We start from the raw sequence: 13,164 nt of genomic DNA, 5'->3' as shown, positions 1-13,164 counted from the left end.
TAAAGTGCAACGTGTTAGGGACATGAAGTGGACCTCAAGGGGAAAAAATGAATAAAATCATGTATTATATTAGCCTTTTAACAGTATTGGGATAGCTGTATAGCTATATAAACATCCTTTATTTCCCTTTCCTTTTATTATTCCATTATTCCTTTAAATGAATCATAAACTCTGGCACTAATATAAATCGTCATGGTGAATCATCTATGAACTGTTGAAGGTGGACACCTGAGGCTCTGTTGCCAGTGCTGTTGTAGACATGGTTTATTTTTGTATTTTACCGAGGGATTTATAGATTTGGAAGTGTTAAACTCTGGGGGATTTTAGACAAGGAAAATAAAGGATAGGAAATTGGCATGTGAGAGATGATGCATCTCTAGTGACTTCACTGCATTGTTTTTATAAGGTAATATTGTTTTCTAAAATAAACCTACATATAGAGGTAGGTCTACATCTGTATGTTAATGTATCTCTTTATCTGAACAATACCATTTTCCCGCACCATTTTCAAATCAGAGGAAGCATTGATATACAATAAGAAGTAAACAAATATGTAAAGCTGTGTGGATTGTACATAAGTGCTCTTGCCACTATGATTCATGCAAAAACAACCAAATAAATTTTTACTTTAACAGTTGTTTGAAATAAAGCCAGCTGGAAGCCATTTCAGAAGTATTCTCCAGCTGGGTCTTACATTCAGAATGAAGCCGTAATAAACACTGGTTTGATCTGGTTTCAGGTACAGCAGGAATACTTCTTTCTTGGTTTATATTTATGAATTTTTCTCAAAATTCACAGTTCTGTTAATATGTGGAAGCTTGTTTTTGTCATGGGATAAAATAAACACTAACAAACAAATAAATAAGTGTACGTTTTAAATAAAGGTAATTCTGACTTTTCATCTCACACTTCTGAATTTTTTCTTGCAATTCTATCAAAGTTGTGAAACTCGGAATTGTGAGAAAAATTGTGACTTTATCTTACAATTCAAACTGTTTTCTTGTAATTCTGTCAAAATTGTGAAATTTAAACTAAATGTCAGAATCCTGGGTTTTTCTTGCAATTCTATCAGAATTGTCAAAGTTGTGAAACTTAAACTTGGAAATTTGAGAAAAAAAAGTCAATTCTAAGTCTCTCTCTCAGGCTTTCATACATAACTGTTTAATGTTTGTTTAAATGAATATTCATTATTATTCAGTTACATAATAATGAATTATACTTTATTATGTTATTTATTTAGCATTTTAAACAACTGACTTCATTTTACTTTTATTTAAATGTATTTTGTTATTCATTATATTTATTTCATTATATACACAGTATAGTTTTAAAATTTCTATTTGTCACAAAATTGCAGTATAGAACAAAACACTAAGAGTAGTATGCTTTTCATACCATAGCCATAGGAAATGAACTTGGAAGTAATGAACAGGGTGGCACTAGCGTGTCTTCATCTAAATCAGCCTGTTGTTATAGACCTCCCTGTGAGAATCGAGCCTGAGTGTGTGTGTGTGTGTGTTTGTCAGCTGGTTGTGAGTATGAGTTATATTTGCTTTCAGCCACTCTTTACAGAACACGCTGCATAAGTGCACGAGACTGTCAGAGCACTTCATCACACAGGCTTTTTGGTAAATGCAAATGCAGGGCTTGATTCTCCCTCGTTCATGCGTCACCCTCTTCAAGAGTCAAGGTGAGACAGGGAAAGGCAGACAGGAAAAGGAAGAGACTAGGCCAGAACGAGCTCTCAAGATAGAAACCTGCACTTACTGGAGCCCTGGACTACATTGATAGCACTTTTTTAGGTTCAATCCAGGAGCTTTATTTTATGTATTTACTTACCACAGTTTATTCTTGTCTTTACATTTTAAGAGTAATCTCATTCGTTTTAGTTGCTATTTGTACATCAAGTGCACACATAGCCTACATTTTGTTGACACTGGTACAATATCAACTTATTGACATTTAAAATGGAGATTTGTATTTACTTTAAACATGCATACTTAATATCATAATTTTCATTTATAATAAATACAGTAAAATCTACCTATAAATTATGTTTTTTATGCGTTAAAGGGTTTACATTTTCGTGCTTCAATACATTGATATTGTATGATTTTCTGGCCTCATTTTCATATTTGGTCCAGGAATACGGCATCGGGAGTAATAGTTTTTTGGAATATCTACAAATCAAATCATCTATCCAATCAAAACTCAACATCTGAACCAAAAAAACTACTCTCCAAAATATACAGAATAATATTAAAATCAGACAACACATTACGTTTTAACACATGATAAAAGGGAATCAGACCTATCTATTGCTCCGGATGCCGTTTTCTGGACACAAATCTGCAAAAATACCTACTTTATGACAAAAAATGCCAACTTGCAACTTATACAGTATAAGGTACTTCACAGAATTCGCTTAACCAGACAGAAATGGTTTAAAATGGGATTCACTTCAGAAACATGTTCACATTGCACCCAAAATGAAACAGATACTTATATTCACGCCGTTTGGTATTGTACCCCAATTATACATTTTTGGGAAAAAGTCACTGAATCATTATCCGTCACTATGGGATGTCACATCCCAAATTCTCCATAAGTTTGTTTACTAGGCGATATATCTATAATCAATTTATACAATACAAACAGCCAGTTACTCCGGGTAGCGCTAGCTATCGCCAAGAAAACTATCCTCATGAACTGGAAATCAAGAAAATCCATACATATTGCATCCTGGAAAAACTTACTAATTGATTATATCTCAATGGAAAATCCAGTTCATCTCATAATACAGTAGAATTACACCTCTTCTGGTCAGCTCTCATCACCCTCCAGCATTCATAAATCTGTTGACCTTCTTTGTCTGAGACCAATCACAACAACACATCCCCACCTAAACTACTATTTGAACCTAATTTGAATATTAATCTTTGAGTTTTGGGAAGGGGTGGAGGACAACATCGATAAGAAAACACTTTTTTTTCCTCTTCTTCTTCTTCATCATCTTTTTTGTTTGGCCTCCGGTCCCCAGTAGGCTATGACATCCAGGTCTGTATCTGGTGTGGTGGAGTTGCAATACGGGTGGGTGGCTGTGACGTGGAGCTTGTGTCTCCCGCCATCGCTTCCACTGCCACTTGCTCTGGCTGGTTCTGACTTGCATGCCTCACTTTTTTTTAATGCATCACATATCAGCTGAAATACATTCTTAGTACTTCCATTTACTTGTACACTTTTCCACGTGTCTAAGGGTTTACATTTTCGTATTACGAATTCGTATTCGTATACGAATTCGTATTCGTATCCTATAGTAGGTAGGAAAAGTGTACAATATCACCAAATGGAAGTACTAAGAATGTAAACCCTATGTAAAATGGTTTATAGCCTATTGTATGGGGAAGTCGTGGCCTAATGGTTAGAGAGTCGGAATCGTAATCGAAAGGTTGCGGGTTCGAGTCCCTGGCCGGCAGGGATTGTAGGTGGGGGGAGTGAATGTACAGCGCTCTCTTCACCCTCAATACCACGACTGAGGTGCCCTTGAGCAAGGCACCGAACCCCCAACTGCTCCCCGGGCGCCGCAGCATGGCTGCCCACTGCTCCGGGTGTGTGTTCACGGTGTGTGTGTATGTGTGCATTTTGTTCACTACTCACTGCTGTGTGTGTGCACTTGGATGGGTTAAACGCAGAGCACCAATTTCGAGTATGTTACCATAAACAGTTACCATACTTGACAATACGTCACGACTTTACTTTACATGCACACCTGTTACGAACCTGTGCATATATATATATATATATATATATATATATATATATATATATATATATATATATATGGAGGCGATGGGGAAAAAAAAATAAAATAAAAATATATATACACAGCGGTGTGAAAAAGTGTTGGCCCCCTACCTGATTATTTTTTTTTTGCTTGTTTGTCACATTTTAATGTTTCAGATCAAACTAATTTAAATATTAATCAAAGATAACACAAGTAAACATAACATGCAGTTTTTGAATGAAGTTTTTTTATTATGAGGGGAAAACAAAATCCAAACCCACATGGCCCTGTGTGAAAAAGTGCTTTCCCCCTAAACCTAATAACTGGTTGGGCCACCCTTAGCAGCAACGACTGAAATCAAGCGTTTGCGATAACTTGCAATGAGTCGGTTACTGCGCTGCGGAGGAATTTTGGCCCACTCATCTTGGCAGAATTGTTGTAATTCAGCCACATTGGAGGGTTTTCGAGCATGAACCGCCTTTTTAAGATCATGCCACAGCATCTCAATAGGATTCAGGTCAGGACTTTGACTAGGCCACTCCAAAGTCTTCATTTTGTTTTCAGAGGTGGATTTGCTGGTGTGTTTTGGATCATTGTCCTGCTGCAGAACCCAAGTTCGCTTCAGTTTGAGGTCACGAACAGATGGCCTGACATTGTCCTTCAGGATTTTTTGGTAGACAGCTGAATTCATGGTTCCATTTATCACAGCAAGTCTTCTAGGTCCTGAAGCAGCAAAACAGCTCCAGACCATCACATTACCACCACCATATTTTACTGTTGGTATGATGTTCTTTTTCTGAAATGCTGTGTTACTTTTACGCCAGATGTAATGGGACACACACCTTCCAAAAAGTTCAACTTTTGTCTCGTCAGTCCACAGAGTATTTTCCCAAAAGTCTTGGGGATCATCAAGATGTTTTCTGGCAAAACTGAAACGAACCTTTTTTCTTTTTGCTCAGCAGCGGTTTTCGTCTTGGAACTCTGCCATGCAGACCATTTTTGCCCAGTCTCTTTCTTATGTCATGAACACTGACCTTAACTGAGGCAAGTGAGGCCTGCAGTTCTTTAGATGTTGTTGTGGGGTCTTTTGTGATGAGTTGTTGCTGCGCTCTTGGGGTAATTTTGGTCAGCCGACCACTCCTGGGAAGGTTCACCACTGTTCCATGTTTTCGCCATTTGTGGATAATGGCTCTCATTGTGGTTCGCTTGAGTCCCAAAGCTTTAGAAATGGCTTTATAACCTTTTCCAGACTGATAGATCTCAATTAATTTCTTTCTCATTTGTTACTGAATTTCTTTGGATCTCAACATGATGTGTAGTTTTTGAGGATCTTTTGGGCTACTTCACTTTGTCAGGCAGGTCGTATTTAAGTGATTTCTTGATTGCGAACAGGTGTGGCAGTAATCAGGCCTGGGTGTGGCTAGAGAAACTGAACTCAGGTGTGATAAACCACATATATATATATATATATACAGGGTAAGTGTGCCGTGTGGGTTGACTGAGTCTCTGGCCTAGGCTGCACCATACGTCTCACTGTTTTAATGCATCACAAAGTAGCAGAGACATATACATGACAAAAACATTTAAATAAATTAATTTACATACAGGGCAAGTGGGCCGTGTGGGTGGGCAGGGTCCCTGACCTGGGCTGCACTACATGTCTCACTTTTTTAATGCATCACAAACTAGCTGAGACATATACACGTCTACACATTAAAAACATAGTTAATTAGATAATAAATAAATAAATAAATATATAAGTGTGGCATGTAGGCTGGGGATGGCTGGTGTTTGGGGAGATGGGAGTGGTTCTTTGGGCCCTGTTGATTAAATCATTATTATTATTAAAATTATTATTATCATTATGATTAATATTATTATGGTTATTATTGTTGCTAATAACCTTTGTTGTCTTTATTATAACTATTACTGGACTTTATTTATTTATTTATTTTTTACACTACTTATATCTGTTATCAATCTATTATGATGCTATTTCAGTTGTATGCTTCCTTCCCCAACCCTAGACACAATGACAGACATATGCACACACACACACACACACGCTCACAGACATATGAATGCAAATACAGGAGTTAATCAGAACAGACTTGTCATGTTGGCCATCAGTTTATATGTTTATTTGCCTGTGTTTCTGCATTTTGCAGTTTAAATATTGTCACCTTCTTTACTTAGTGTTTTGTTTTGTTTTTTCTTCTCTTATATGTTGATTTATGGGGTTCTGTATTTGGTACATGTAAACATTGTCACATTCTTTACTTGGTACATGTAAACATTGTCACATTCTTTAAATTTTTTATTATACATTCTTTGCATAATAAAAAAAAAAGATATTGTATGATTTTCATGCATACATATGTATGAAACGTAGATATTTTCTGTTTTTCATATGATACATGGTTTGCGTTTTAGATGCTTCAATATATTGATATGGTGCATTTTTCATATGTTAAAAGCTTTGCATTTTGTGCTTATAGTCAGTTGGTTCAACAGCTGGTTTTGTACATTTTTTTATATGTTGAACAGGTTACATGCCTCAACATTATGATAGTGTCAGTAAATTGATGTTTCAATGTCAGTCTAGATCTATCCATCCATCCATCCATCCATCTATCTATATGTGTGTGTGTGTGTGGTTCAGTAGATATACTAGAACCACACTGCACGGATGAATACTAATGACACGTGCAAATAAAACATTGATTATATAGCCTACGGAGGGATGTTACTTTAGCGCTTTTACATAGACTGCTATCATTTCCCATCATCCTCCTGTATATGAGAACAGGCTCATCATCCAGCTCACTGTAAAGGGAAATGAAGCCATCAAAGAGTGAATTCAGTCTCAATCAAATCGATTTTTCTATTCATGGAACAATAGCTGCTCTTTCATGTAATCAGCTGCTGTGTCATCTTCTTTCTTTCTCACAGAGAAGACCCGTTATGTAATCCCAACCACCGCTGCTGAGTTCATCTGCAGTCTCATTGTTCATTGAGGAAGCAGCTGATTGGCTCATGCGTCTTTCTTCAAAATCTGATTGGTGCCTTTTAGGCCAACCAGCTTGGGAAGAGCCGAAATGAGAGGTACAAAAAGGTTACTAAATATAAGACAACAGCTTGTTAGGCGTCAATGGCTACATTGCTGTAAATATCCTTGCTAATGTAGTATAAATCAAGGAAGATTTAGTCGTTTTATTTGACCTGACTACTGCAATTACTAAACCAAGCACATCGTTTTTCAAGGGTAAATACCCTATTTGTGTCCATCAAACAAAATGGCAGGGCAAAAGTCTGCTCGCTCGCTGACGTACCTGACTGTTTTGGAATAAATTACTTAAAATGCAGTTTATCAGTGCACAAATATCAGGTTATTATGTTCATACACTAAATATAAGAGTTAAAGACAAGAATCTACTGGAGTGTGAAGAAATCAGACAGTTAACATGTCATAAATATTGACATTAATGCAGGAACAATGTGTAGCAATCACTTTTCAGATGCACCTAAGGGGTAAATATGTGTTTTATGTATTTTTCTTAAATTATAGTTAACTTTGGCTGCGTGTCACACAATTTATTACTTATCAGAGCTGTTGAAACCAGAGATTTTGTTCCAATTATAAATGATAAAACCAAATAATCCACACATAAAATGAAACCAACAGACGCACAGGTATCTTGGATGAAGCCCAGGTGAATTTAGTACACTGATGTTTATTTAAACAGTAGACAGAAACTTATGAAGGAAATAAACCAAATATATCCTGCTCAATTATTCTGCACACTGCCATATAAAATTCCACATAATTGCCTAGATTGCTAATTTGCGCAGCATTTGGTATATTGCGTTGGTCGATATGTAAATTAAATGTTGCGTCTGTGTTCTTTAATTTGCGCGTTGTAAGTAAATCACCCGCAGAAATTTCCACGCCCATCGGCACTGTTTTAGAATTGCGTTCTCATGCTAATTTGTCCTGTTTAGTTAAACTGGTATTCAAATTACACATGCCATAACAACAACTTTTTACCATATTAAAACGAATTTGCCAAAAAAAGAGGTGACGCTCTCATGCCACACATCATGTTCTCATGCAGTGAAAAATTTGGGAAACACAGCCCTGTCTGGTTTGGTTGTCAGCCAAAATGGTAGATTTGCTTTATGATTGTTCAGATCACCTGACAATCAAACTCCTGAACGAAGGGTGAATTAATCTATTGTAGGCTCAAATTAGTTTCAATCAATTCATTATCAGCTCGTTCAAGACAACAAAGACAATATGATGCAGTGCCGGCCGTGAAAACCAGAAAGACAAGCTGTGGCTGCTGGGAATATGGTCGGGGGTGGATAGAAAGGCTGTTTTTGCTGATATTAAATCAGTTTTGAGGTCAGCTGTATTGGTGTTAAGGTGAAGGGTTGGGAAAGCTGGTCGCAGACCAGAGCCAGAGGCCAATATTAGATAATGGTTTCTCTTGCTGACAGTGCAAGTGTCAATATTCAACTCTGATGCGAGACAGCCCAGCCAAAGCCTTTCTCTTTTGCAGACAGATTCACCTTTGACCTTTGATTTGATTTCATTGAATGTGTGCAGTGGCCCCAACTGAGACCCGGAATCCTCCTGATCCCTCCCTTCGCTTTTCCATCAGTTCCCTTGATGCCCCACAGAGAGCAAGAGAGATTGGAGGGGAATGAAAGAGGTGGACCCGTGTTTGTGTCTCTGTGTGACAGGGAGTGCATGAAGTCAGGTATGTTTGTGGAGCTTGTCTTAAAAAAGACGTTTTATCATATTTGGCATCTCGGTGCAATGGTGTTGCGCTGACTGACAAATCACTTTGACAAACTGATCTAGTTTTATCCAGATAAACCAGCTGCTGTGTTAAAGTAGATGTAGATGTGTGACACAGGTTGGAGGGAATACATCATTTCTGTTGTCAGTGACACTGACCCATCACTAACCCAGCAGATGGGCTACACAAACAGGCTCAAACTGGCATTTGGGCAAAAAAATAATCCTCTGCTGTGCTCTATATCTATGTGTATATTACAGTTTGCAAAACAGTATGTTACTGTATTGAAGAAATTACTCTTTCATATATGTGTGTGTGTGTGTGATATATAAACGTAAATATAGTTAACAAATGAATGTGTATATTATTATAACCAATTTTATGCAGTGCAGTATTTTATTGTAAAAATATATTTTTTGTGTGTATGTAAAATGTTAGTATATAAATTTAGATAGATGTATATAATTTTTTTAATAAACAGGTAATTATAATTAATATATATATTTACATATTGCATATATAATATTTAAGTCATTATTATTATTATTATTGCAACCAATTTTATGCAGTGCAGTATTTTATTGTAAAAATAGTTTGCATGTGTGTATATAAAACATTAGTATAAAAATGTGTATATACATGTATATAATTTTTTAATTAGTAGATACTTGTAATTAATATATTTACATATATTGCATATATACTATTTGAGGTATTTATTATTATTATTATATGTTATGTAATGCAATGCAGTATTATATTGTAAGAAATTACTCTTTTTCATATCCTGGCCACCTTATACAGTGTACATTGTTTTTTGTTTGTTTGTTTTTTTGGGATGATGTGCTCTGCTAAAAAAAAATGTGATTTTGATATTATGAAATAATATGAAATAATTGAAAATGATGATTCATATATGAATTATATATGACCATGTTACAATGTTCTGATTTTTTGGATAATACTGATAATATAACTCTTAATTATAATAATAATAAGGGGTTCTAATCTGCCTTGGTATAACTTTTTGTTTAACTTATCCAAAACTGCAGCTGTAACAGGATTACATTTGTTAGAATTTTCTTTTGTGATTTGTCTAGAATGGAATGCAAGCTGCAAAAAAGATAATGTTAGATGACGTTAAAACTTTTTGCAACTGATAACAACTGCAGCAAACGGTGAACAAAACATTCAAAATAACCAATTCCAGTGCTGGAACATTATTCATTATTACATACATGAACAATTGAAAGAATTGCATTGCCATTTCATAAAGTGCTGAGGTCGTCTTCGCCCCCACTATAAGTGACGTCTATGACAGTCTGAATAAAAGTGCACATCAGGCAATGTCTGCTTCTCCATCTCCATCTCACACTCTCGTTTTCTCCCTCCTCTCGTCTTCCTCTTTGATTGGAATCTCATGATGATATTCTTGGCGCTTTAACGAAGCGGATTCTGTAATGTTAATTACGCACTTAACTGACCCTAGCAGAGAAACTTCATTGAAACTCAGACCTGTGTAGTTCAGACCAAAGGGGATGCTGAACAACTCGACCCGTCCATTCAGCCTTTAGTCATTAGAGACTTGTTTTTATTCAGCCCTTTTAATCACTTCATCGCATTTTGACCTTCCTCTCTGCTTCCATCGTCTACCTTTGATGCTTCAAACAGATACTGTAAGAATCAGCAAACGATGAATATGAAAATGGCGGTAAATCTTATGGGAGAAGGAGGAGGGGGAGCAAAAGGAAGTTGGGAGGAATTAAAAAGCAGCAAGTACTGTAGAGTTTGTGGAGGTGGATTTGTACTTTCATTGCAAGCCACATTCTGCAGTCTGACCTTGTATCTCTATAGTTTAATTCTCCGCTGGATCGAGTCATTAGTATTCCAAGAAGAAAATTCATCAAGTCAGCTGGAATATATAGAAATGTGTTTAATATATAATCTCAGTGATGTGACCAATTGTAAGACTGCGAGAATGTGCCAGACTATTACATAGTAGTCTTTTGCTATGAGAAGATTTCCAGATTAAAGTTCAAGTCGAAGTTCAGTTTATTTATAACATTTAAAAGCAGCAACAGGGCAGAACAAAGTGCGGAACAGTTCACAGACAAAACAAAACTGCAGCAACAACAAAGCATAAAACAGCATGAACAAAAAAATGATTTAAAAGCAAAAATAACAGAGAGAGAGAGAGAGAGAAACCTGCATATTGAGACTTAATTTGAAGGCACAAGCAATAGAATTTGAAACTCAATTCTGAAATGAATGGATTGCCAATGTAATGACTTACTATCATTATTCAGAATTCTGGACTTTTTATCAATTTATTGTTGAACAGTTGAAACAGTTGAAAGTTACTTGTGAAGGAACTTTGCTTTTGTTTTGCTTTGTTGTGTTTTGTTTATCTTTTTTCTGTTGTGTTTTGTTTTTCACATTTTTTGTTATCCCTCTTGTTTTGATTTTGTGATTTTTGTTGTTGTATTTTGTTTTGTTTTTCGCTTTTTTGATTTTCTCTATTTTTGTTTCGTTTCGTTTAATTTATTTATTTGTTTTGCTTTGTTTAATTTTTGTTTTGTGAGGGACCAAGCCCTTGGCTTATCCACTACACCACACCACCCCTTAGCTGAGCAAGACTTTTTCTGAAAACTTGCATAGTCAGCAGTGCTAAGTAGTGATGAACTATTCTGATTTTCTTACGAACCATCTCTCCTTTACCACAGCAACACATGGAATTGTGTTTGCCATATTTGAACACTGATATCTCCTGCCGTAGGTCACTAAACAAGGTTTGCTTACTTGATTGTGGTGATCAAGCACAAACCAATAAAGCCACTTGGTTCGATGGACTTACTCGGCGTAAATTCATGACATAATTCTATTAATCTGCATATGAATTATGAGGAGTTACACAACTTCACAGAGACTGTAAATCCTGGCGGCGGATGGCTGATTTATCGATTGTGCGTAGTAGAGATGTATTCTGCCATGTCCATGTAAGCTATAATGTTATGGCTAGTCATTAATCAAACCTGACAGAAACAAACTGCATCGGAACATCTTTTACTCACAGCTTAAGTCAACTACAGACAGAGAGACAAAGATAGATAGATGGATAGAAAAAGATGAAACTGAGAGAAAGAGAGCGAGAGCCAGCTATGACTATGACGGAGTGGGTCTGTCGTAAAAAGGAAAGAAAAATCAAGGTCTGGAAATTGGCCCCTCCTTCAGAAGATACAAGTACAGTACAGTGGCGAGAAAACGCTGTATTCAATCACGCTTTCAGTCTGATCCCAACCCTCGTGATCTACAGGAGGGCCTTTGCCTTGTAACCTGCTCTACTGAACTCTATTTTGTGGGATATTTTTTTATTTTATTTTTGGATTGTTGTGATATTTTAAAATATGTATGCAGTAATTCACATTAAAAGCATTCTTCCAGTATAAGCTATAATTCACTGAAGTTGTAGTTTATTATATTATTTTGGGTAAAAGTGCCTTTTGCCTCTCACTAGGAAACAAATCTGAAATTATTTATTTTTATAATTTTAATGAGTCAATAAAAACAACGTTCATTTATCTCAGAGATAAGCTCTACTGCAACTTTATCTACAGATTCATTAATTATTAATATTAAACTTTTGCATTAAAATAGATGCTTTAAATGTGCAAATCAAAAAAATTATAGATTTTAATTGTTTTAATTTTGATTAATTTTTAAAAAAATATATTTTGTATTTTAAATAGTTGAATTTTCTGTTATTTCAAAATGAACTCTACTTCTAATTTCTCTCAGAATTAATCATTGATTAATATTAAAAAGCTATCTCATATTATTTAACAAGGAAAGAAATACACTGTAAAATGTACCCATCTGAAAATGGTGTAGTTTTGATTGTTTTTTTCAGATTAATATTTTAAAAATTGCTTATTATGCTATTTAAAATATATTATATAAAATGGGTGAAAATGACCGTTTGCACCTCACTAGGAGAAAAAATACAGTACATGTTAAATGTGCATATGTTTTCTATTTTCAATACATTTTTTTAATTATTTTGTATCTGTTAAGTTGTTGAAATTTCAATTTGCCCTAGGCTCTGAGTTCTACTATGACTTTATCTCTGAATTAATTAGTAATTAATATTAAAAAACAAACAATATTGCATCTCAGTGCCAAACAAGTCTATGAGCAGCACATCGTCACAAGATAATTTATAAGTAGTACCAAGAACTTAGAGTATATTTATTCAGTGTGACTGAACAGTCTGGGAAGATTACGAAGCAATCGCAGCATAAATTAATTAATATTCATAAGCCCCGCCTTCTCCGTGTAGTGATGTCACAATTAATCTATATAGACAGCAACTCATGCGAACAGCACATAGAGCACTAGAGACTCAAGTCACAATTGGTTTCAGTAGAGTTTGCCACAAAATAAGCACAAAAATACTGGGTAAAATAGATCTATAAAATATACTTTTTGATATTGGACTGCAATGTGAGTGTATTATACGCTTAGTCTTATATTTTGTCACAGTGCATCCTGGGATTCCATTGAGGACAAATGAGTTCA

The sequence above is a fragment of the Barbus barbus genome (genome assembly GCF_936440315.1).
Source record: "Barbus barbus genome assembly, chromosome: 50".
Classification (NCBI taxonomy): domain Eukaryota; kingdom Metazoa; phylum Chordata; class Actinopteri; order Cypriniformes; family Cyprinidae; genus Barbus; species Barbus barbus.
Note: the sequence above shows the minus strand (reverse complement) of the source record.